The 25,163-nt window shown below is 42.0% G+C and overlaps 1 long non-coding RNA gene across 2 annotated transcripts in view; it reads right to left on the bottom strand.

Moving 5' to 3' along the window:
• LOC138986892 (uncharacterized) overlaps positions 1-25,163 on the bottom strand; it is a 132,452-nt gene that overhangs the window by 54,410 nt on the left and 52,879 nt on the right. For both annotated transcript variants that reach the window (XR_011463477.1, XR_011463476.1), the window contains exon 2: positions 1,086-1,181. This is a non-coding gene — a long non-coding RNA (uncharacterized lncRNA). The remainder of the gene's footprint in view (positions 1-1,085; positions 1,182-25,163) is intronic.

Below are 25,163 nucleotides of genomic sequence, written 5' to 3' on the forward strand. Positions count from 1 at the left end.
GTTGCCTGTGTGTTATCATCCTGGTTCCAAGGCCAGAAGCTATGATATTTAAATGTCTTTGTTTATTTTGGACTCTAGGAAGGAGACTGGGGTGGGTGGGGTCCTATAAACAACATATTTTTGGTCTGATAAGGATTTGTATAGACTCACATTTCTCTAGCCCTTCTTCACTGTGTGTATTAAGATTTAAGTGAATTAGAAGAGCTATTATTTAAGTTCTTCCTAAGGCAAGAAAACCAACAGAGCATCTGCAGTCCTAACCATCAGGATGAACAATCAATTTAACAGTTGGGGGGAGAATGGGAAAGACAGAGTCATGATTTACTGCTCTGTTTACAACAGGACTTTACTGCTTTTCCTGAGAAGTCAGCACTGTGAGCTGGTACCATGGAGCCACAGCCATTCCCACGTCAAACCTGACTTCCTGTCTTTTGCTGTAAACACACTGCCATCATTCTCATCTAAGATGTGGGGCACAGTCGTGATTTCTTGTAATGGCATCATTTCAAAAACCAATTAATTTGATTAACTCAGTGCAGTTTAATTTCTCTCTTTGTGTAAGAACTTCAAACCAGACCAGCTTCCTCATTGGAGCCTCAGGAAACAGTCACTATTTCTCTATACACCTTCAGGTTCCTGGAAAGCAATGGGGAAGGAGCTACAGGTTTGCAATCACCCGCTTGAAAGACTAGAACTAGAATCCGTGTCTTTCTGTACCTGACTGAGGCACACGTGTCAGATCCCAGCTGACGTGTGAAGCAGCCACGACTGCCAGCTTCCTCCCCAAGCCTCCAGCTCCTGTCCTAGCTGCACTTCCCACTGCCTACTCCCAGCACAGAGAACTTGCAGATCTGCTTCATTTTCATGACTACACGTTGAGTTCCAGAACCTTCCAGACCCTCTGCACACCTACAAATGCAGGCCTGCTGGGGAACATGTACGGGAAAACAACCGCGAGTGACAGAAACACGTCATCACCATATGCCCCAGCTCCACACTGGACTGGCATCTCTCCCATCTGATAACGACACCCTGGGGACCCCCAGATGCACCCCGCCCTGGAGCAGAGAACAAGGGGCTCTTACCTTGCATGGTGGCTTTAGTCGGTTCCAAGAACAGGGTGATGAACAGGAGTTAGAGGAGGAAGACAAAGGAGAGTCCGTTGTACCGGAAGGCGCAGGCTGTGGGGAGAGAAGAGGGCATTAGTGATGGTGATGGTGGCCTCTGGCCAAGGAGTCTGGTGGCCATGTGGCCCCAGCGCGTCTTCTGTTAGGAAGAAAACACAGCCGCATCCATCTATGCCCATCATCACGTGGAGCATGGTTAGAGTTGGCGAATGACAGTGCACGGTCCCTGCTCCCATCACCTAACCAGGAGGCAGCACCAGCACCCCTGGAAGGAGGCACGAAATCCATCACAGATGAAAAGTGCTGCAAAGACGCGGGGCAATGGACTGTGAGCACGTGAGGTGTTCAGGGGAGGCTGTGGGCGGAAGGACAGGTGAGACTGAAGGGAAAGATGAGAGGAAAAAAGGCTTTGTCAAAAGCTCTGTGGCTGGGCTCAACCCCAGTTATCTCAGGCACCTTGTCTGACAAGACAGGCTCCCAGGCTCAAGGCCCCACTCACTTGCTGGTCCATTGAAGAGATTCACAGGATGGAGAAGTGTGGGGATGAACGTTCGTCAGAGAGAATGTGGAGCTGACATAACTAGTCCCTGACCACAAGGAAAAGAAGACATTTCAGACAGATTACTCTGGAGACACATGCCCAGGACACATGACGTGAGTTCACATCAGTGTCAGCTCACACCAGCACTGCCCCGCGTGCATTACCTCTCACTCTTACCACCCTCCTTGCACAGATCCTGTTTTTATTCTCTCTACACATGACAAAGCAACAGGAGTAGGAAGCAGAGCCAGGCTGAGGTTGGAGCTTGTGAGCTCGTCCCGCTTCTGCATCTCCACCAGGAAATCTGGCAGCCTCTACTCCACATCCTCACCTCATCCAAACCTGAGGATGCAGGTTTCCTCACTTATCCCCAGGAAACCACTGGGGTCTCAGGGGGCCAGAACATTCCTTCCACAGGATGCTTGTCACTGTTTTGGTTTTATATAACCTCGTTCTGTAAGGTATCAAATCATTCACACTGGAAATGTGTACACTGAGGACATTCCCAAACACTAACACTGAAGAGGGAGAAATGAGCCCAATCCTGGGTTCTCAGGGCAGAGCTTTTAGTTTCCATTATTTATCACAAAGTCCCAAATGTTTAAGGAGAGGCAGGGACGACCCAGGGGGGTAGTCAGTTCAGTCGCTCACTCGTGTCCAACTCTTTGCAACCCCATGGACTGTAGCATGCCAGGTTTCCCTGTCCATCACCAACTCCCAGAGCTTGATCAAACTCATGTCCATTGAGTTGGTGATGCCATCCAACCATCTTATCCTCTGTTGTCCCCTTCTCCTCCTACCTTCAATCTTTCCTGCTGCTGCTGCTGCTGCTGCTAAGTTGCCCCAGTCGTGTCCGACTCTATGCGACCCCATAGACGGCAGCCCACCAGGCTCCCCCGTCCCTGGGACTCTCCAGGCAAGAACACTGAACTGGTTTGCCATTTCCTTCTCCAACGCATGAAAGTGAAAAGTGAAAGTGAAGTCGCTCAGTCATATCTGACTCTTAGCGACTCCATGGACTGCAGCCCACCAGGCTCCTCTGTCCATGGGATTTTCCAGGCAAGAGTATTGGAGTGGGGTGCCATTGCCTTCTCCCAATCTTTCCAAGCATCAGGGTCTTTTCCTGTGAGTCAGTTCTTCGTATGAGGTAGCCAAAGTATCAGAGCTTCAACTTCAGTATCAGTCCTTCCAATGAATATTCAGGACTGATTTCCTTTAGGATTGACTGGTTGGATCTCCTTGCAGTCCAAGGGACTCTCAAGAGTTTTCCCTAACACAACAGTTCAAAAGCATCAATTCTCTGGCACTCAGCTTTCTTTATGGTCCAACTCTCACATCCGTACATATGTGATCCCCTGCTCCCATGAATGGACTGGACCTGGGGCTCCAAGTGACCAGAGACAGTGAAAGTACCAGGATCCCTCTTAGGGGCTTCTATCTTGGGTACCCCTGGTCCCTGAGGGGAGTCAGCCACTGGGCTGCAAGTTGTCCCAAGGAAAGGGCCCAAAGGAAGGAGCCGAGGTCTCCAGCCAGCAGCCAGCACCAGCAAAGGAGGAGATGGTGAGCCTGGAAGAGGGCCTCACAGGCTGCACCCTGACCAACCTTGACTGCACCCTGACTGACCTTGACTGCAGCCCATGAGATCCGGAGCTGAAGGCACCAGCTGAACCTTCCTGGATTCCCCACTCTTAGAAACTCTGCAGCAGGGTTTGTTGCTTTAAGCTGCTAAATGTTTGGGTAATCTGTATGCAGCAACAGATGACTAATACCCAAACTTTCATTTAAAAAAAAATCAAGCCACTTTATGGATTCCTGTCAATGTATGGCAAAACCAATACAATATTGTAATTAGCCTCCAATTAAAATAAATAAACTTATATTAAAAAATAAAAATTAAAAAAAATCAAGCCACTTCTAAAAATCCACCTTTGTTTATTTTTGTCTGAAATTATCCAGTTTGATTGATGACAGTGGCCTAATTGCTTAATTTTTTGCTTTATTTTATGTGTGATGTTGCCACCTAGGAGTCACCTGAGCTTATGGGCAAAATATGCCTTTGAACTTGTCAGCAAGGCACTCTCAAGCTAGAAAAGCCTCAGCAGGCAAACAGCAACGCTCTCTTACCCAGTGTGATGTTGTCATGGTCCATGACCTGGAGTCACGGAGTACACCTCGTGCCTTTGTAAAAAGCTATCAGATGCCAGTACCCACACCTCTCAGAGGCCACGCAGGCACCTGGACCCAAGTCTGCCTCAGGGATTTACTGTGGACACTACAAGTTTTTACAACACAGATCAAGGTGTTCTAGGGAAAAAAATTCTTCACTCTAGCTAAGAATGCACTCTTTCCCACTATTTCTACCTGGTTTCAACCATCCAAAATTATATGGAAATTTCCCTCGAAGAATGACACCAGGAATTTTCCCCAAAAGAGACCTTGCCAGGCTTAGAGAGCTCACAATTAGAAACTGCACGATAACAAGTTATCAAGTAAAGAGCATTATCAACATTAGTACAGACATTTGAACTGTAGACAACAGGACTGGTCTCATTAACAAATTTCATTTTCTAAAGGTGAAAACAGATAGTTCAGGAAAACTCTCTGAGTAGAAGAAAATGTAGATGTGACTTTGACAACTTAGAGTTTAATCAGTATAGAAAAAGAGAAAATCTCTTGCAAATGTGAAGTTTTTAAGATGGCCACATAACATTTATAAAAAATACTTGTGTTGCAACGCACATGTCCTAGTTTACAATGTATTATACGATCACAAAGAGATTTATGCACACTTTGACTTTCACAATAATTAAAGGTAATAATCTCAGACTATGTTACTAAAAATAAGTGCCCTCAGAGCTGAATTTTTAGCAAAAATGTGTCCTCTCTTCCTCAACACCCTTCAGCAAGGCCAAAGAGGCCCTCACCACAAATCGTCTGCAAGATGACTGAGCTTAAATGTTTAGAAACTCCATGTCAACTAAGTACATTCTAAATACTCCTTACAGCCTCAAAATACTTTAAGTTGCCAGACTAGTAGATACACATTATTCAGAATAAGCAACTTCACTACCAAGAGACAAAACAGTGCTGTCAGGTCAGTGATTCTAGAACTTCTTTTTGTGTTTACACTTTCAATATTTTTCCTTCTGCCCTCTGAAGCCACGGATGGCTTTTAAAAGGATGTCCTCCATTGTGCAAAAGCCTTTAAGTTTAATTAGGTCCCATTTGTTTAGTTTTGATTTTATTCCCATTACTCTGGGAGGTGGGTCATAGAGAATCCTGCTGTGATTTATGTCAGATAGTGTTTTGCCTATGCTTTCCTCTAGGAGTTTTATAGTTTCTGGTCTTACATTTAGACCTTTAATCCATTTTGAGTTTATTTTTGTGTATGGTGTTAGAAAGTGTTCTAGTTTATATCATTTCGCATCCTCTTACTATCAACCAAGCACTCAAAATCTGACTCGGGTGCAGCCTCAGCAGATATTCGCACCCTGTACTGATCTCTCAGGAGCCCAGACCCAGCTCATGTTTTCTAAGGAGGAAGAGAGGGTGGGTTGGGATAGCAACCAGAGAGAGGGTTAACATTTCAGCTTGACAAGGACCATTTCCTTCGGCTTCTACAAAGTTTGCAATTCAGGAATATGGATCTCTCTAAAGTAGATGTTGTCCTTAAGTGAGCAAAAAAAGAGAAGCATAAACAATCTCTTCTCCACCAAAAATTTTTGTTTTATTATTTAAGTACTGCATGCCTTTCAGAAGGCTCCACATCAGCCATTCATCAGTGCCTCCAGCAAGAATAGTGAAATTCTTGGGGAAAAAAGAAGCAATTAAAAGTGCTTTCAGACACACAGATACAGAGAACAAACTAGTGGCCCATCAGGGAAAGGGGTGGGGGTAAAATAGGGGAAGGGGATGAAGAGGAAGAAACTGCTGGGTATAAAATCAGATACAAGGGTGTGATGCACAGCACAGGGAATACATTCAGCATGTGAAATTATCAGATGATACTGGATAGTCTAGAAAAATACTGAATACTAAATAAAATACTAAAATACTAAAAAAAAAAAGTGCCTTACTAATGAGGTGTCAAATAATTGTGATTTTAACTTTAGGATTTCTAGTGTGAATGATTCTAATTTTCTTGACTACCTAAATCAGAAACCTCTAGAGTATGGTGTCTTTAAAAATAGTTTATGACTACACACTTGTAAGCAAATATTTATCTCTTTTCCTCTTTCCCACCTCTACCTCCAGAGAAAAGTGTGTGTGTGTGTGTGTGTGTGTGTGTGTGTGTATTTGGGAGAGGAGGCTATTTAGTCATTGAATCTTAAACGAACTATTTCAGTGCATCTAAGCCCCTTTCTAACACACCTGACCACATCCATACTAAATTTTTAAGCACCTAATTCACACTGGTTCTACATCACCTAATGATAGAAATAAGAGATGTTGAAATAGTTTAAATGTTCCTTTAACAGAATCTAGAATTATTTTCATAAAAATGCTAATAACACTAAGGCATTCAATAAAATAGGTATAAATAAAGGAATATTCCAATGTGATCACAAATTACTTGCCACCTGGTCCTATTTTGAGCCCAGACATGTCAGCGCATCTTTTTATGATCATGGTAAAGTAGGTTATTTCGAGTCTTTGGAATTATTTTTTAATCTTTAAAACAAGTTTAGATGATGATAGAGATGTCTGGTTTTGAGATTTTGTAATTCTGTATTCTCCATTTTCCAAGCTGATATAATGTCAAGTGAACTTTTTAGCCTCAGATGTAATCATTTCCCTGACTTTCAAATGTCCAGCTAGAAAGATCCTGCAGAGGTTTAAGCCCAGTAAGCTGGATGCTCTGACAGCCAGAAAACATCATGGAGACACATATCATGGGGTCGAGGCTGACTGAAGAGGCTGACGCATCAGCAGAGAAAATGCGGTTCTGTTTTTGTTGATCCTTAGAAATGAAGCTGTGAAACATGACTTGGAAAAGCAGCAGGTCTCCCCATACCTTTGCTTCTGCCATCTGTGCTTGAAGGACCCAACTGGCCCCTCCAAGCAGCTCCACACTCCATGAAGGCCAAAAACAGCACTGTCCACAACCATATGCCTGACACAGTGAGCCCACTGGGAGGTCAAACCTCGGGGTCAAAGGCCAGTGTTACCCCACCAGGCAAGCCACCCAGGCCAGCCGAAGTGCAGGTTGACAGCAGGGAGACCTTGGACAGGCCATAAATGAGGGAATGATGACATTAACTAGGATATTAGCACCACTGTGGTGGCAGTGGAGACAGTGCCTTGGCGTCCAGACCCCTTTGAGGCCTTGGGACAGAGGACTACTGACCATCTCCTTTTTCTGGGAAGAGGTGAGGACATCTAGTTCCCTGGCTACTTCATCCATGAAGAGCAGAGATATGCCAGGATGTTAAATCAATTCTCCAAACGTGGGGGACAGAAGGCAGCGGGTTTTCTTATGGGACTGGCTTTCTGGATGACAGTTTTCCTGCACTCGAGTCAGTATGTCACAGATTGAAATATAAAAGGGAGGTCCATTGTGAAATAATGGGGAAACTGTGAGACCTTTACATGTCACTCGAAACTTGTCCTTGGTTTCCAGACTCCTGGGGAAGCGGGGGTACTATGATTGGAAATTTGATGAGCAAGCCTTATGTCCTTGGGAAGCTAAATAATCTAAATGGGAAAAGAATCTGAAAAAGAATAGATACATGTATATGTATAACTGAATCACTGTACTGTACACCTGAAACTAACACAGCATTGTAAATCAACTCAGTTCAGTTCAGTCACTCAGTCATGTCCGACTCTTTGCGACCTCATGAACCACAGCATGCCAGGCTTCCTGTCCATCACCAACTCCTGGAGCTTGATAAAACTCATGTCCATGGAGTCAGTGATGCCATCCAACTCATGATGATGCCATCTCATCCTCTGTCATCCCCTTCTCCTCCTGCCTTCAATCATTTCTAGCATGAGGGTCTTTTCTAGTGTGTCAATACTTCACATCACGTGGCCAAAGTACTGGAGCTTCAGCTTCAGCATCAGTCTTTTCCAATGTATATTCAGGACTGATATCCTTTAGGATTGACTGGTTTGATATCCTTGCACTTCAAGGGACTCTCAGGAGTCCTCTCCAACACCACAGTTCAAAAGCATCAATCTTCAGGGCTCAGCTTTCTTTAGGGTCTAACTCTCATATCCATACATGATAACTGGAAAAACCATAGCTTTGACTATATGGCAAGTAATGCCTCTGTTTTTTAATATGCTGTCTAGGTTGGTCATAGCTTTTCTTCCAAGGAGCAAGCATCTTTTAATTTCATGCCTGCAGTTGCCATCTGCAGTGATTTTAGAGCCCCAGAAAATAAAGTCTGTCACTGTTTTCACTGCTTCCCCATCAATTTGCCATGAAGTGATGGGACCAGATGCCATGACCTTAGTTATCTGAGTTATCTATTTAAGCCAGCTTTTTCACTCCTTTTTCACTTTTATCAAGAGGCTCTTTAGTTCCTCTTCTCTTTCTGCCATAAGGGTGGTATCGTCTACATATTGGAGGTTATTGATATTTCTCCTGGAATTCTTGATTTCAGCTTGTGCTTCTTCCAGCTTGGTATTTCACATGATGTACTCTGCATATAAGTTACATACGCAAGGTGACAATATACAGCCTTGACATGCTGCTGTACAAATGTGTAACCAGTCCATCGTTCCATGTCCGGAAATAACTGTTCCTTTTTGACCTGATACAGATTTCTCAGGGGGAAGGCAACATGGTCTGGTATTCCCCTCTCTTGAAGAATTTTCCACAGTTTGTTGTGACCACACAGTCAAAGGCTTTAGCATAGTCAATGAAGCAGAAGTAGACCAAATAAACTCCCATAAAATTAAATCAATTAAATTAAAATTCAGTTCACTTCAGTTGCTCAGTCATGTCTGACTCTTTGCGACCCCAGGGACCGCAGCACACTGGGCCTCCCTGTCCATCACCAACTCCCGGAGTTCACCCAAATTTGTGTCCATTGAGTCGGTGATGACATCCAGCCATCTCGTCCTCTGTCGTCCCCTTCTCCTCTTGCCCCCAATCCCTCCCAGCATCAGGGTCTTTTCCAATGAGTCAACTCTTTGCATGAGGTGGCCAAAGTACTGGAGTTTCAGCGTCAGCATCAGTCCTTCCAATGAACACCCAGGACTGATCTCCTTTAGGATGGACTGGTTGGATCACCTTGCAGTCCAAGGGACTCTCAAGAGTCTTCTCCAACACCACAGTTCAAAAGCATCAATTCTTCGGCACTCAGCTTTCTTCACAGTCCAACTCTCACATCCATACATGACCACTGGAAAAACCACAGCCTTGACTAGACAGACCTTTGTTGGCAAAGTAATGTCTCTGCTTTTTAATATGCTATCTAGGTTGGAAATGGACATCTTTTTGGGGTGTTAGTTCTAGAAGATCTTGGAGGTCTTCATAAAACTGTTCAACTTCACCTTCTTCAGCATTACTTGGGCATAGACTTGGATTACCATGATACTGAATGGTTTGCCTTGAAAATGAACAGAGATCATTCTGTCATTTTTAAGATTTCATCCAAGTACTGTATTTTTGAACTCTTTATTGACTGTGATGGCTACTTCTTTTCTTCTAAGTGATTCCTGCCCACGGTAGTAGATATAATTGTCATCTGAGTTAAATTCTCCCATTCCAGTCTATTTGAGCTTGCTGATTCCTAAAATGTCAACATTCACTCTTGCCATCTCCTGTTTGACCGCTTCCAATTTGCCTTAATTCCTGGACTTAACATTCCAGGTTCCTATGTAGTATTGCTCTTTACAGCATTGGACCTTGCTTCCATCACCATTCACATCCACAGCTGGGTGTGTTGTTTTTGCTTTGGTTCTGTCTCTTCATTCTTTCTGGACTTATTTCTCCAGTGATCTTCAGTAGCATATTGGACATCTACCAACCTGGGAGGGCTCATCTTCCAGTGTCCTATCTTTTTGCCTTTTTATACTGTTCATGGGGTTCTCAAGGCAAGAATACTGAAGTGGTTTGCCATTCCTTTCTCCAGTGGACCACGTTTTGTCAAAACTCTCCACCATTACCCATGCATCTTGGGTGGCCCTACATGGCATGGCTCATAGTTTCATTGAGTTAGACAAGGCTGTGTTCCATGTGATTAGATTGGTTAGTTTTCTGTGATTGTGGCTTTTAGTCTGTCTGCCCCCTATGGAGAAGGATAAGAGGCTTATGGAACCTTCCTGATAGCATAGACTGAGGGGGAAACTGGGTCTTGTTCTGATGGGCAGGGCCATGCTCAGTAAATCTTTAATCAAATTTTCTTTTTTTTAATTTTTTAAATTGTATTTTATTTTCAAACTTTACAATATTGTATTAGTTTTGCCAAATATCGAAATGAATCTGCCACAGGTATACATGTGTTCCCCATCCTGAACCCTCCTCAATTTTCTGTTGATGGTGGAGCTGTGTTCCCTCCCTGCTATTTACCTGGGACCAAACTATGGTGGAGGTAATGAAGATAATGGTTACCTCTTTCCAATGATCCTATGCATGTACTGCTACACTCAGTGCCCCCAACCCTGCAGCAGGCCACCTCCAATCCATGCCTCCACTGGAGACTCCTGGACATTCACAGGCAAGTCTGGCTCAGTCTCTTGTGGGGTCACTGCTCCTTTATCCTGGGTCCTGGTGCACAAGGTTCTGTTTGTGCACTCCAAGAGTCTATTTCCCAGCCCTGTATAAGTTCTGGCAGCTCTAAGGTGGGATTAATGGCAACCTCCTCCAAGAGGGGTTATGCCATACCCAAGTCTGCTGCACCCAGAGCCCCTGTCCCTGTGGCAGTCCGCTGCTGACCCGTACCTCCACAGGAGATGCTCAAACACACTTCTGGCTCAGTCTCTGTGGGATCCCTGGATCCTGGTGCATACAAGGTTTGTTTGAGGCCCCTGAGCATCTCTGGTGAGAATGGGGTTTTATTGTAGATATGAATTCTCCCCTCCTACCATCATGCTGAGGCTTCTCTTTTGCCCTTGGATGGGGGTATCACTGTTAACTGACATAAATCTGTTTATTTATGAAATTGTCTTTCCCTCCTAGACATGAGAATAGAGATTTCCACCTGTTTTGTTCCTGGTTACAGCAGACTTCCAAAGAATATCAAACAGAGATGAGAAAGTGTTCCTAAGTGGACAGTGCAAAGAAATAGAGGAAAACAACAGAATGGGAAAGACTAGACATCTTCAAGAAAATTAGAGCTCCCAAGGGAACATTTCATACAAAGACGGGCACAATACAGGACAAAAATCATTAGGTTTCTGTTAGGTGATAGACCTAACAGAGGAAGGAGATATTAAGAGGTGGTGGCAAGAATACACAGCAAATATACGAAAAAGATCTTCATGACCCAGATAACCATGATGGTGTGATCACTCACCGAGAACCAGACATTGTGCATGCTAAGTCAAGTGGGCTTTAGGAAGCATCACTACGAACAAAGCTAGTAGAGATAATGGAATTCCACCTGAGCTATTTCAAATCCTAAAAGATGATGCTGTGAAAGTGCTGTACTCAGTATGCCAGCAAATATGGAGAACTCAGCAGTGGCCAAAGGACTGGAAAATGTCAGTTTTCATTCCAATCCCAAAGAAAGGCAATGCCAAAGAATATTCAAAGTACCAAATAATTGTGTTCATTTCACATGCTAGCAAGGTAATGCTCAACATCTTTTGAGCTAGGCTTCAACAGTATGTGAACTGAGAACTTCCAGATATTCAAGCTGCATTTAGAAAAGGCGAGGAACCAGAGATCAAATTGCAAACATTGTTGGATCATCAAAAAAGGAGGAGAATTCCAGACAATCATCTACTCTGTTTCATTGACTGTGCTAAAGCCTTTGACTGTGTGGATCACAGAAAAGAGTGGGAAATTCTTAAAGAGATGGGAATGTCAGACCACCTTACCTGCCTCCTGAGAAATCTGTATGCTGGTCAAGAAGCAACAGTTAGAACTGGACGTGGAACAACAGACTGGTTCCAAATTGGGAAAGGAGTACATCAAGGCTGTATATTGTTACCCTGATTATTTAACTTACATGCAGAGTACATCACGTGAAAAGTCAGGCTGGATGAAGCACAAGCTGGAATCAAGGCAGGGAGAAATATCAATAACCTCAGATATGCAGATGACACATCCTTATGAAAGGTTGTTGTTGAATGAAAAAAGACACCGGGATTCTTGGCCCCCGGAGGAGAAGAATTCAATGGGGCCAGAGATGAGGCTTGATCGCTCAGAGCTTTTGTGTAGTAAAGTTTTCTTAAAGTATAAAGGAGATAGAGAAAGCTTCTGACATAGGCATCAGAAAGGGGCAGAAGAGTACCTCCCTGCTAGTCTTTAGCTGGATGTTATATAGTCACTAGCAGTCTGTTAATGAAAGAAAGGAATGTCTTAAAACTCAGAATGGCACCAGGCCCCTCACCCATAAGATGCATTTTGGGATAATCTTGGCACCAGATGATTCATCCCGGGCCATAAAATGATTAACTTGAATCTTGAAGAAGGGCAGACCACCATACAAATAGTTTCATTTACATAGATTAGGGGAACAATATCTGAATATAACATACTGGTTTGTCAAGTAGGTTCTGAGCCAAGAGGCAGAACCGACTTGAAGACAGAGTTTGGGGTAAATGCATAGTACATTAGCATAGATTAAAATAAACATTTCCATAAGAGAAATGCATTGGTTATCTCTAGGTTTGAGAATAGTTAACTTCAGGTGAAACCAGGTGTCATTATGGCAATACAGTATTTTAAGAGAACCTCCTTTTAAATTTGTATAGAAAAGGAAAAAATATTGCTAGTTTGTTTCCTCCTGCCAGCTTAAGAGAGATAAAAATGTCTGACACTTGCAGGCTATTTCCTCCATTTGGAGACCCCTGGCCTTCCTGCCTGTTACCCTCTCACTTATGGCAGAAAGCAAAGTTGAACTAAAGAGCCTCTCGATAAAGGTGAAAGAGGCAAATGAGAAAGCTGGCTTAAAACTCAACTTTCAAAAAATGAAGATCATGGCATCCAGTCCCATCACTTCACAGCAAATAGAAGGGGAAACAATGAAAACAGTGAGAAACTGTATTTCCTTGGGCTCCAAAATCACTGCAGCCAAGAAATTAAAAGATGCTTGTTCTTGGAAGAAAAGTTATGACCCACCTAGACAGCATATTAAAAAGCAGAGACATTACTTTGCCAACAAAGGTCCCTTCTAGTCAAAACTACAGTTTTTCCAGTAGTCATGTATGGATGTGAGAGTTGGACTATAAAGAAGCAGGAACGCTAAAGAATTGAGGCTTTTGAACTGTGGTGTTGAAGAAGACTCTTGAGAGTCCCTTGGACTGCAAGGAGATCAAACCAGTCAATCCTAAAGGAAATCAATCCTGAATATTTATTAGAAGGACTGATGCTGAAGTTGAAGCTCCAATACTTTGGCCACCTGATATGAAAAGCAGACTCACTGGAAAAGACTCTGATGCTGGGAAAGACTGAAGGTGGGAAAAGGGGACGACAGAGGACCAGATGGTTGGATGGCATCACTAACTCAATGGACATGAGTTTGAGCAAGCTATGGGAGATGATGAAAGACAGGGAAGTCTGGTCTGCTGCTGTCCATGGGGTCGCAAAGAGTCAGATATGACTGAGCAACTGAACAACACCACCAACAGTCCTAACACTTAGAGCACAACATCATCCATATGAAGCATTCAATAGATCTTTGTAGAAGAAATTAACTGAGGACCTTAAATTTCAGAGAGTACTATGCCAACCTCACCAGACGACTGCTGCTCAAGAGTTCAACTTTTTCTTTGCAGTCAGCTCAACTAAGGGACCCTGCTTATACCCCAGAGCTATTCCCCTCAGCTCTTCCATCATCCTCCCAGCTTCCAGCAGCAGTCCCTCCTCTTACTCCCTTGTCACTAAAATCCAACATGAATAACTTTCTAATATCAAACACTAAAGAGATGGTGACTTTGCAAATACCTTAAACAAAATAACAGTAACTGACGGTCACAATCACTACTCATCTTCCCCTAAGAAATAATTAGTGCAGACTTGGTGACAGTTTCCAACCCAGCCAACTGTCTGACAATTATCTACACAATTCACACTGCACCAGAGTAGCTGCAGAAAATTCCCCACCCCCAAAAATCTCCCAACAGAGACTCTCAGCTCTGAGAGGGCTAAACAGTTGGTGTTTAGTTTCAACAAAAAGCCTCAGGCAGCAATTCACAAGAGACATTACCTGGATAATAGACTTTGTTTTATACCAGTTAGATTTAGTACAATTTCTAGAAACTTGAGTTTAACTGGTATCCCTACAAGTGTTTCCAGAACTCTCTTAGTGAAAATTCCTTCATGAGAATTAGTGTAATGGGTTTCCAATTAAGTCTTTTCAAATGAAGTCTTTCAAAATTAAGCTATCATACATCTTCCAGATAACAGATAAAACCCACATACTTTACTGAGGTTTTCACCAAAATACTTGTACCTCAAGGTTCAAGAGCAACCGGTATCATTTTGGAGTTGGAAAACTCTATTTCCTTTTCAACAGTGGAAGAAATTTCCTAGAATTTCAGGATGTAAAGCTGAAAGTATTTCTTACAGAAATATTATGTAAATAAGATCACTTTACATTTGTATATTGATGTAACTTTAAAAATGCACAAGTCCTATCTATGTCTGTCTCAATATTGCATAGCATGTTCACTGAGCTGCCAGGAGCTACCACTCCACACATAACATGGTTCCTAGAGGAAAATGTGTTAAATGCATCCAACAGCCATAAAACAGACAAAAGTTTGGAGTCTAGTGGTTCAAGAGGTGTAGGCCATGAATAACTGGCACATGCTAATCCAGTGGAGGTGTCACACATGACCTTCCATGCACATGTGAGCCAGCACTATCTTGGGCATGGGCATGTTGCACCCCACAGAGGACGCTAACAATGTGAGACGTGGCCTCAGTCAGTTTCTATGTTAAGTTGCCATTAGTGCCACCACAGGGCCTGTCATTAGCTTGAGTGCTTCTCATATACACTACACATCAACCTTCACCTTAGACAATCTAGACTGGGACTTAACGAAGGTGGGGAACACATTGTCTCCAAATCAGAATTCTGTCAGGAAGAGGGTGGCCCGGGGATTGGGGCAGGCCTGTCCCTACCTCCCATCCTGAGCCAGGCTGCTGCTGCCCTGCCATGTTTGGAAAGAGCTGAGGAAAAGCCAGGTTTTAGCAGGAATCTCAGATGACCCCAGCAAGAGGCTGGTGAAATTCTAGGCCATGGAACGAACCAGAACCAAGACAAACTATACAGGAATCTTTCAAACATGATTCCACAACAAACAGAAGATGCACAGCACACAAATATATGAAAAACAAAACCTACAGACTATTTAGTTGGCTTAGAAAAATCCATCTTTGAAATATTCTGCCAACAGAAGCAAGAGTCACTTAGCCTGATCTGTGATTCAGAGGCGTCTTGGGAGAAGTGCTATCCAAGGTGAGGTTCTGGAACTTGGCAGGATGATCAGCACAGGGAAATTGGAAATGGCGAGAGGCAAAGCCAAGGCCAGGACAGTCAGGGCATGTCTGCTACCGCTAACGAGTTTGGGTGTTTTGCTGAGGTGTTTGGCTGTAAAGCAAACAGGATGGAAGCAAAAGTAAGAATACGACAGAGGGTGAGGAACTGAGAAAGCAGGCACACGAAGTCATCAAGGAGGGGCAGGACCTGCAGCCCAGGCAGTCTAGAGCAGAAGGGACTCGTCCCATCATGTCAGGAAGCAATGACCGGTCAGCTGGCAACGCCAGAATCCACCTTCTCCTGGACAACCCAGAGTCCATTCCATCCTTGTTAAATATCAGGCAACGAAAAGCATTAGGGACCTTCCCCCCCCCCCCAGAAATGTTTCCTGGGCCAGATTTAGTTTTTTTCCTAAGAAACCATTGCCACCAAGTTCTCGACACCACAACAGAATGTTCTTCAAGAGGCACAGAGTCAATCTCTACCACATCCAACACCTACGGACCCCAAGAGGATATCTGACACTCAAGTACTATCCCACCTTAGATCTTCCCATAACACCTATAACCAGATAGGTCTATTTTGCTTCACAAAGCAAATTCCTATAACAAAAAGAAAAAGTGGGATGGTGGTTGCGTGACAATTGGATTTTATTTTTTTGAGATCACTGATATCATGAATACAAATACCTATTCAAACTTCTCAAGAGAAGGTGACTTTTCATAGCATCAGGCTACTAGTTACGCTTATAGAGGAAATTTACCAAACAGGATAAAGTTGCGAATGTGACAGGTTTCATTAAGGGTCCAGGACATATAGCTACACATTCACCTAAAACTGAATAAAATATTACTGATGTCACTTTTTCACACTGAAGATTTGAGAACTAATGTTTACTATTTAATTAAACAGCTACATTTCAAATGTTGGCCCAAGCAAGCCTAAAAGTTTAATTTTTGTTAAAATTCCTATTCTATTCCTAAACTGATGTACTCTGATAGAGAAAAGCAGTCTGTTTCCACACCTGGAGCAAGCCTTATCTGTAAACAATGGAAATTTTAGAGGACTTAGTTTTTCCTTAGGAGAAGGAGTGATGAGTAATAACAAAGACTGAGAACAGCTGATTTCATAGCAGTTTTTACTATGACCCTAATACAAAACTTATGCCAAGTTTCATCATGAAAAAAATTTTGAGAGATACTCAAAAAAGCTTTGTTTACTCATCCAGTATTTCGTCCTCTCCAAAGATCATAAAATGAGAATCTAATCAGAAAAAGTCAAGAATACAAAGTGCAGTTTGGGGAAGCAGGAATGCGGACTTGCAGTTGATCTTTCCAGTTAGGTGTTAATCTAGCACCATCTCAGAAATTAAGGATGCCAATGGATTTCTCATGGTGCTTAAACATGTCAGATAAAAAAGGACAAGTTAGGCAGGATAAGGAGAATAAAGGGGTCAGAGGTGATGCAGGAATTGGTGGTGGTGCTATTATTATATAATAAAGTCCTCAGAGAAGACAGGGATCTGAATTATGGGAGTCATCACTGTGGAGTTGATATTAAAAATATGACTGAGTGACGGTGCATCCAGAGAGACAGCAGAAAAAAGAAGACTGAGCTCCAGACACTCCCTGCTTAAAGGTCAATGTTTCCAAACATGGGTTTTATATTATATAGGTATAGTGAGGGCAACAGGGCAGGAGATGACAGCCATAGAAGTGATTGGCCAATGTGGGGAGAATTAATATCTAAACAATATCAAAGCTTCCAATCCATGAACATGAATAGATTCCCTACTTAATTCCTGATTTTTTACTATCAGGCTTATGAAGTGTGTGACATACAGCTCTTACACACTTTCTTAAGACTTGCACCTAAGCATTTCATAGGTTCTTTTTTGTGCTAGTACAGAGAAATGTGATTCTGTACATTGATCTTATAGCCTGCAATCTTGCTAAACCACTTATTAGGTCTAGTGGGTTTCTTGTGGATTCCTTGGAATCTTCTCTGTATATAATTTATGTTTATTATTAGGTCATCTACAAAGAAAGATGGCTTTATTTTTTTCCTTCTAATCTGTATACCATTTCTTTGTCTGGCCGTATTGCACTGGCTCATGTTGGAAACAGTGATAAAAGGCAATATATTAGCCTTGTTCACAGTTTTAGTGGAAAAGTATTCAGTCTTTTGCTATTAAGTATGATGTAAGCTATATGTTTCATGTAAGGTTATACCAGATTGAAGAAATTCCCTTACATTCTCGGTTTTCTGAAAATTTTTTATCATGAATGTTGAATTTTTAAAAATGCTTTCATGCATCTGCAGAGTTTGTCATATACTTTTGGTTTTCTTATGGGGACTGAATATGGTGGATTATACTGTGATTTTTAGATGTTGAATCACCCTAATATTCCTGGGATAAATATCATTTTATCATATATTATCATTTTTATATATTGCCAGATCCCATTCAGTAATATTTGTTATAGTTTTCATGTTTACACTCAGTTTCCTTTTCTTAACTTTGTCATAATAACACTGGTCTCATAAAAGGCCTTCCGTTACTTACATATATGTGGTCACATCTCTTACAAGGCTTTAGCACAGTTATTAACACAAACCTGAAGGTACATGAATGTTGTTAAGTAAGTCACTCAGTGAAGAGTCTGGCAAGAGGGTGTCTTTTCCTAGGCTCTCTATTTCTTGTCCCTTTTCCTTACCTGAAAACTAAGAAGAGCAAATTCAGTTACCTAGAAAATCCCTTTCCAGATATAAATGTTTATGAAGCTAAATTTACAGAATTTCAGAAGTGTTAGCCAAGTGTGACAGGTATCATGCTCAATAAAATCTTTATATCCTGATAAAATTAATCTGGCTTCTTTATGTAATATTTTGAGACTGTGATTTACTTAACCTTCACATTCCCTGTCACTTAGCAGAGCCCTTTCTGTAGGACTAATGTCATAGACCAGTAGATTTCAACCTTGGTGTGCCTCAGCCTCTTCTTAAAAAAAAAAAAAAAAAAAATACTGATATCCTTGTCTTACCTCTCTAACCCAAACTAGATTCATGAGATCTCAGGTTATATCTGCTTAATTTTTAAGGTATCATGGTTTCAAACCATGCTTTGCTTTCTGCCTTCAGTTCACGTTGCTGCCACCAAGTACAGAGGCCTGCCCTTTGGGCAAGTTACACAATATTAGTTCCTCGTCTGTAAAATCAGAACAGCTCCAAATGTTGTAAGCATTAAATGAGTCACATGTAAAATGCTCAGAATGTGGTAAGTACATATAAGTATTAACTATTACTGCTATTTTTAAAAATTATTATTGTCACTGCTAGGTTAGGTTAGCCCAAGCCATTTGTTTCCCATTTTTAAGTAGTTTCGTGCTGTGCTCAGTCACTCAGTTGTGTCTGACTCTGTGACCCCATGGACTGTAGCTCACCAGACTCCTCTGTCTGTGGGATTCTCCAGGTAAGAATACTGGAGTGGGTTGCCATTCCCTTCTCCAGGGGATCTTTTTGACCCAGGGATCGAACCAATATCTCCTGTGGCTCCTGCACTGGCAGGTGGATTCTTTATCACTAAACCACCTGGGAAGCCCATCTTATTAGTGTGTGTGTGGGGGGTCCCCTTTAGCATAGAAATAGATCAAAGACACATAAACTCTGTACCTGTTAAGCAAATATATGACCAAAATATTACCGTGAATTCAAGTAAATTGTATCTTACTTATTTCAGCAGCATCTATATACAGTTAAGTCATTCTCTTTATTCAATACAAAGATAATGCTTGGCTTCCCTGTAGATTTTCAGACCCCTGTAACCAATCTGAGCCTGCTCCCCACTCCTCTTAAGGTTCTGAGTTCCACTGGTTGTGACCTACTGCTCCAGACATATCAAGCTGCCTTGGATTGTCTCAATACGCCACACATCTTCCTGATTTCCTGCTCTCCTTACTGTACCTTCTACCTTCAACACCCACCCATATGCTTCTCTATTTAGAACATGGAGTCATGAATATGAACAAAATCCTCTTAACCCACTGGCCTGAGCTTTCCCTACAGTTCGTTAGTGAGGAATTGAAGGTGCCATCCAATTAAGTGCTCTGCTCACTAACAGGAACAACAATGAACAGGTATGATTTTTTAAACAGGATAGAGGGAAGGTCAGGGAGAGAGAGCAGAGGGCAGGTGAATGAATGGAGGTCTGTGGGCCTCAGGGGCATCAGAATGCCAGCACACATCCAGGAGGGCACACTGGCCAGGACCACAGGGCACTGATCAAGCCCAGAGAGACAGACCCAATGCCAGGCCCTGGCTCCACAATAACAGCTCACCCAAGTTATACTCCAGGGTCACTAGGCAAGATCAGTGGGCATGGGAAAGAGCCACCCTGACAGGAGAGCCCAGGGTCAAGGGCCCACAGCACCCACCATATCCCCAAAAGCTATCTTGCAGAGGAGCAAGGAGAGAGCACAGACAGACTGAACCATTTTACCAAACTATGCTCAGGAGCTAATCAAAGAAGTTTTTAAAAATCTGCTTGCTAGAATAATTTTACTTGATTAGGCTAAAATTATGGGGGCTTCTCTTCATTCTTTCTGGTGATCCAGCAGGACAGAGGCTCATGTGAACAGCAAATAACAGACTGCTTAGAGAAAAACAAAGTTACATTTTTCTTTACCTGCCTGAGTGCAGTGTGATTTAAATTTTAGCAGTCCTCTATGACTCTTTTAACAGCAGCATAAATGTTAGTTGCCCTGTAATTGGTAGAATACAGTTTTATGTATCATGATTCACAGACTCAGTTATTCACAGCACCACCACTCCCTCCCCTGGCAAGCTGGGAGGGCTGTAACACAGGTGGCTGAATGAAAACAGCCAAGATGACACACAGCCTAAATTCTCCAACGAGTCAGTGTTAAGAGAGAAACGTGTCTTACTCTTCCTGAAGGAATTATTAGGCTGCCTTTCGCTACAGTGAGACTTCAATATTCCTACCCTCCTCCACTTTTCCTCCCCCCTACACACCAGTAGAAAAGAGTTAGAAAAAAAAGTACATTCTGGTTGACTTGATTTGGCTTTCAGTTTGAATAAGTTACCACAACTGTTCTTTCTTCCCCCGGAGATTACCCTTGACAACCAATGCACTCATTTCTTTCAAATGATCTACTCAGCTTAGATTTAAAAGTTATTTTGTATAGAAGAGGAGTTTTTTTTCTTCACATGAGACTAAAAACCTGCAATAGTTCCATTTTCCTGATTTAAACATTTTATTTTAATAGAAAAAAAATCTGTTTCTTTTTAAAAAACCCATTCTTAAAGAACAGAATTATATTTACATAGAGACAAGAGGTTGGAGAAGGAAATGGCAACCTATTCCAGTGTTCTTGCCTGGAGAATCCCATGGACGGAGAAGCCTGGTAGGCTGCAGTCCATGGGGTCGCACAGAGTCGGACACGACTGAAGCGACTTGGCAGCAGCAGAGACAAGAGGTAGTTTCCTCGCATAGTGTTAAAGGGATTAGAGAGAAGACAGCAAATTAGAGGAACCCCAGTGTGGAACTGCACAGGCAGAACTTCAGAGCCTTCAGATATCAAAAAGGTATTGAAAGAACCACAAGACTGGGTTTTCAGCTTGTGGACATACAATGTAAGTTAATGAGTCAAGAGGACTTTAGAGGGCATTTCACTAGAATGGGTAAAAATAAATGGATAATATAGTGGAATGGATACCATAGGATACCAAGAATGACACAGGAAAATGGAAAAAAAAAATTTTGATACAAACAGCAAGAGCAGTAAAGTACTAAAAGTGAGGGCTTCACTGGCACAGATGGTAACAAAACTGCCTACAATGTGAGAAACTCAGGTTCATCCCTGGGTCAAGAAGATTCCCTGGAGAAGGGGATGGCAACCCACTCCAATATTCTTGCCTGGAGAATTCCATGGACAGAGGAGCCTGGTGGGCTACAGTGCATGGGGTTGCAAAGAATCAGACATGACTGAGCGACTAACACACACACTTGTGTCCATTACACAAGGCTGCCACAGACTGCAGACATCACAGAAGCTCTGTGCTCAAGGTAGGACTTGGGCTCCCCCTTGAGGGGAGGGAAGAACCTGACCAGACAAGGAAACAGCAGAACTTTACAAGGGCATGAGGAAATAAACAACCGTGGGATTCAGGCTACAATGAACGGAGATCACAAGACTGGAACAGAAGTTATGATGGGATCATAAGCACTGAATCTTAGGAAGGGCTGTGACAACACAACTGGAAAAGGATGATGTCCCTGGACACCTTCCTTTTCTCTGACTATAGTTCATTCTGAGTCTGGATAATCTAATCTTTGATTAGGTTAAAAAAAATTTGGCCCAAAACATTTTACCAGAGCTTAGAAGTTTGCTTATACCTCTAGTACAGAGGAAAAAAAAGATATTTTCTCTCCAGAAGAGACTTGCAATGGGTTCATTAATTTTGTCTTTTCATAGTTTGTACTTATAATATGGGATTAAACAGGTCTATAGCTCCCCACTGCCAATTTTCCCAGAGGAATTACCATTCCCAAATGTACACGATCACACCAAGAGAAAAAGAATGTGCTGACAATGCACACTACAGTGACTGTCAACTCCACAGGCATAGCACTGTGTGTGGTGATCGGAGTGACAAAAGACTGCAAGTAATATGCAGTTAATACCAGGAACCAAATTTTTTCTAAGAGTTTCATTTTTAGAACCTACACCAGACTTAGGGTTTCCCTGTAACAAGGTCCTCTCACTGGCATTCCAATCTGCTTCCTCAGTGGGGGAGAAAGGAGTGGAGCTAAACCATGAGGACTGCTTGCAAGTTTACTGCAGACCCGCTTATGCCCCCATTACTCTGGGTACACCCATCAGGACTGCACACACTTCTGAGTCCAGGATAGGAAACAGTTAAGAAGAGCTGCCAGAGAATGCCAGTCCACGGAGTCACAGAAAGTCACAGCCACCTCTAGCTTAATTCGACTCCTTCTTAGAAAGCTTTTTAAAATTTGCTGAAATGCTCCTTGACTTTTCCTGGGAAACTTCTGGCCTATATTAAAAGCATGCTACATTAAAGAAAATTTTCCATACTTAGTCGAATGATGCATCCTATTTGAATTTGCTTTACCATGGCAAGGTGTTCTGTGAACAGTGGTGGTGCCAGTGGCACTGAATTGTAACCATTTCAGAGTCAGTCTAACAATTTTATAGTTTCTGATTATCACATCTCAGAAGGGAAGCTAGAATGACCCCCATAACTCCTAGGCACACTCTCTAGCAGGTGTTAAAAGTGTGGGTATGAGAGCCAGACAGACATGGAACATGCCACACACCACGTGTGTGACCTTAGATAGGTTACCTGATCTGTATGCCTCAGTTTCCTCACTTTAAAATAATAGAAACTATTTTATACAATTCATCTGAAGATGAAATAAGAAATGCAGCACTGTTTATAATAGCCAGGACATGGAAGCAACCTAGATGTCCATCAGCAGATGAATGGATAAGAAAGCTGGGGTACATATACACAATGGAGTATTACTCAGCCATTAAGAAGAATTCATTTGAATCAGTTCTAATGAGGTGGATGAAACTGGAGCCTATTATACAGAGTGAAGTAAGCCAGAAAGAAAAACACCAATACAGTATACTAACGCATATATATGGAATTTAGAAAGATGGTAACAATAACCCTGTGTACGAGACAGCAAAAGAGACACTGATGTATAGATCAGTCTTATGGACTCTGTGGGAGAGGGAGAGGTGTGGGAGATTTGGGAGAATGGCATTGAAACATGTATAATATCATGTATGAAGCAGTCGCCAGTCCAGGTTCGATGCACGATACTGGATGCTTGGGGCTGGTGCACTGGGACGACCCAGAGGGATGGTATGGGGAGGGAGGAGGAGGAGGGTTCAGGATGGGAACACATGTATACCTGTGGCAGATTCATTTCGATATTTGGCAAAACTAATACAATATTGTAAAGTTTAAAAATAAAATAAAAAAAAAAAAGAAAAAGAAATATAAAGCACATCACATAGTTCATGACACAAAGTGCATTCTCTACAATCAACCTATTAGTGTCTTATTCTGACATTTCTATCTTTTCTAAAAGCCTGTATTAACTGTTCAATATTGTCTTTTTTTAATCAAGAGTAATTCATTTTTGCTATGGTTGTAGGTGTTTCTCTCTGAACCTATTTTTATTACCCATGACATGAGGATAATACCACTTGTCCTCTAATCTCAATGTATTCTAGAAACTAAATATACAAAAGCTACTAATTAAAATTTTTAATCTGTGATTGAGTATACTGAAATAAGCTTGTTATGAATGTTGTGGATAAACAAAGGCATGTCAGATTCATCATATCACGACTCAAGTCCTGTTCCCAAACCTCCTCTAATGAATTCATTTTAATTCATTTTAATCATATAGTGACTCAGTGTCTTCATGTGATAATAATTCATGGGTTTTAATTCCCCATATGTTGCTTCTAGATTATTTGCAGAAATGTCTGATGAGCTTTTTCTTAGGAAAGTCACAACTAAGCTAGAGGATAAGATGTCAGTTAGTATTTTATTCCAGCTTCAGCTAAATCATATTTTTTCCCAATTCGGATCATCTACTCATATCAGTTCAGTTCAGTCACTCAGTCCTGTCCGACTCTTTGAGACCCCACAGACTGTAGCATGCCAGGCCTCCCTGTCCATCACCAACTCCTGGAGTTTACTCAAACTCATCTCCATTGAGCCGGTGATGCCATCCAACCATCTCATCCTCTGTCATCCCCTTTTTCTCTCGCCTTCAATCTTTCCCAGAATCAGGGTCTTTTCAAATGGGTAACAACTTCGCATCAGGTGGCCAAAGTATTAGTTTCAGCTTCAACATCAGTCCATCCAATGAACATTCAGGATTGATTTCCTTTAGGATGGATTGGTTGGATACCTTTGAATTTCAAGGGACTTTCAAGAGTCTTCTCCAATATCACAGTTCAAAAGCATCAATTCTTCTGCACTCAGCTTTCTTTATAGTTCAACTTTCACATCTATACATGACCACTGGAAAAACCATAGCCTTGACTAGACGGAACTTTGTTGTCAAGTAATGTCTCTGCTTTTTAATATACTGTCGAGGTTGGTCATAACTTTTCTTCCAAGGAGTAAACATTTTTAATTTCATGGGTGCAGTCACCATCTGCAGTAATTTTGGAGCTCCAAAAATAAAGTCTGACACTGTTTCCACTGTTTCCCCATCTATTTGCCATGAAGTGATGAGATGAGATGCCATGATCTCAGTTTTCTGAATATTGAGCTTTAAGCCAACTTTTTCATTCTCCTCTTTCACTTTCATCAAGAAGCTCTTTAGTTCATATTCGCTTTCTGCCATAAGGATGGTATCATCTGCATATCTGAGGTTATTTAGGTTATTGATATATCTCCTGGCAATCTTGATTCCAGCTTGTGCTTCCTTAAGCCCAGCATTTCTCACGATGTACTCTGCATATAAGTTAAATCAGCAGGGTGACAATATACAGCCTTGACTTAGTCCTTTCCCTATTTGGAACCAGTCTATTGTTCCATGTACAGTTCTAACTGTTGCTTCCTGACCTGCATACAGATTTCTCAAGAGGCAGGTCAGGTGGTCTGGTATTCCCATCTCTTTCAGAATTTTCCACAGTTAGAAGTGATCCACACAGTCAAAGGCTTTGGCATAGTCAATAAAGCAGAAATATATGTTTGTTTGTTTGTTTTTCTGGAACTGTCTTGCTTTTTTGATAATCCAATGGATAATGGCAATTTGATCTCTGGTTCCTCTGCCTTTTCTAAAACCAGCTTGAACATCTGGAAGTTCAT

The sequence above is a fragment of the Bos mutus genome, unplaced genomic scaffold (genome assembly GCF_027580195.1).
Source record: "Bos mutus isolate GX-2022 unplaced genomic scaffold, NWIPB_WYAK_1.1 CTG235, whole genome shotgun sequence".
NCBI lineage: Eukaryota > Metazoa > Chordata > Mammalia > Artiodactyla > Bovidae > Bos > Bos mutus.